The sequence below is a fragment of the Chiloscyllium plagiosum genome, unplaced genomic scaffold (assembly GCF_004010195.1).
Source record: "Chiloscyllium plagiosum isolate BGI_BamShark_2017 unplaced genomic scaffold, ASM401019v2 scaf_10276, whole genome shotgun sequence".
Classification (NCBI taxonomy): Eukaryota; Metazoa; Chordata; class Chondrichthyes; order Orectolobiformes; family Hemiscylliidae; genus Chiloscyllium; species Chiloscyllium plagiosum.
Window position 1 is genome coordinate 11297 of NW_025210574.1, and position 1928 is coordinate 13224.

The following is a 1928-nucleotide window of genomic DNA, read 5'->3' on the forward strand; positions in this document are numbered from 1 at the left end:
GCTCCCTCACTACCCCCCCCAGCCTCACCTCCCCCCCCTCCCCCCACGTACATCCGTTTAGCCTGATCTCTGCAATCTGTGTCATTCCCTCCCCCTTTGTCCATCATCACAAGGATATTGAGGGGGAGGGGGTTGAGGATCTGATTGTTATATCGAGTGTTGTGACCTTCAACCTCTACCCCAAACTGAACCCCAATCTGTGGCTCATTTCACTGAGTGTGGCGTCTCTCACCACCCCCCACCCTCCCACAGTGGGCCAGTTTGTGGGTGAGGGTCTGGCTGAGCAGAGTGTTCTGGGGAGGGCGGTGTGAAGGGCCACTATTGACTGACCACTTCCCCCCACCTCCTGCCCACCTCCACTCCATCCTGGACAGCGAGGGAGTCTGAGGGGTTGGACTCCAGCCCAAGTTGGGGTTGAGGGTTGGAGAGGCTTTGGTTTCCAACAGTGTCCTTTCCAACCTCAGGAAACCTCCAACTGTGCACCCTACTGAGCCCTCTTCCCCACTAAATGCACAGCAAGATCACAACAAACGTCATCACCATTACAGACAGACAATCTTCTCGATTGTTCTAGACCAAAGTCAAACATTCACCTGGACAACAGGGAGATAGCCCCCCTGACCCCACACACTTCCTTGGATGGGCAGCAGGAATATATAAGTGCAACTGATTAAAAGAGCCTCAGTTTAACTTCCTCAGTACTGACCCTCCGACAGTGCAGCTCTCCCTCAGCACTGACCCTCCGACAGTGCAGCTCTCCCTCAGCACTAACCCTCTGACAGTGCGGCACTCCCTCAGCACTGACCTTCCAACAGCGCAGCACTCCCTCAGTACTGACCCTCCGACAGTGCGGCACTCCCTCAGTGAAGGAGGAGGAAGGGGAACACTAATTGCTGATGGTCAAAGTGCTGAATTCTCCCATTCCCCATTCCCATTGCCCATTCCCATTCCCCATTCCCATTCCCCATTCCCAACCCCATTCCCAAAGCTGTGCCTGGCTCCCTCTCCCCAGAGTAAAATCAATCATTTTCTCCGATATTGCTGTGTGGGGTGAAGACAGTTCAGAGACATTGGCTGCACTCATCCCCCCTCCCATGGGGATCTCCTGTGGATCATACTTGCCAAGACTGTGACCTTTCACCCCCCCAGTACCTACAGTCGAACCTGACCATAGAGAGGGTGAGGTGCGAGTCTCTCTGACCTTTGCTGGGGGCAGTTAGCCAGTTCCTGGCTGAGTTGACAGTCATTAATCTCCCCATTCACAGAAATCTCCCTCTTTACCAAGTTAACTTGTTGTTGTCATGGTGACAGTGCAGTGTGCTCTGTGATTGGTGCATTCTGCTGGTTGCTGTTGTGTTTCTATGGATACTACAAGCCTCTTGCTCCTGTGAGATGGCCTCGATGCTTCTGGGTTTTTCGATATTGTACAGCGCTGTCCTGCAATGTGCCGTTGGTCATTGTGTGGTGTAGCTGGCCTCAGTCATTCTGATGGGGTTTACTATCTTGGCCTTAGTGCTTCCCTCATGCTCCAACGCACAGACTCGTGTTTATAGCCTCTGCCAGGCCCCTTTCCCAATGTCTGCACCATGGAGACAGAGCCCAGTGTGTATAACCTGACCAGTCGGAGCCTCAGTGTCTGACCATGCCCCCAGCCCAACACATCCCACTTCACTCACAGGATATATCCATGCTACAGTAACAGGGCAGTGGGCAGCCTGTCCCTTGGTGATCTGGGCACTACCAGCTGACAGAGCAGGCCAGCTTGGGGATGGGGGGGTGCATTGATAAAATATACGCAAAGCAACTGAAATATAACAACAGGCAAGGAGCATCGGATAATGGGGATGGGGTACTGGATAATGGGGACAAGGTATCGGGTAATGGGGACGGGGTATCGGATAATGGGGACGGGGTATCGGGTAATGGGG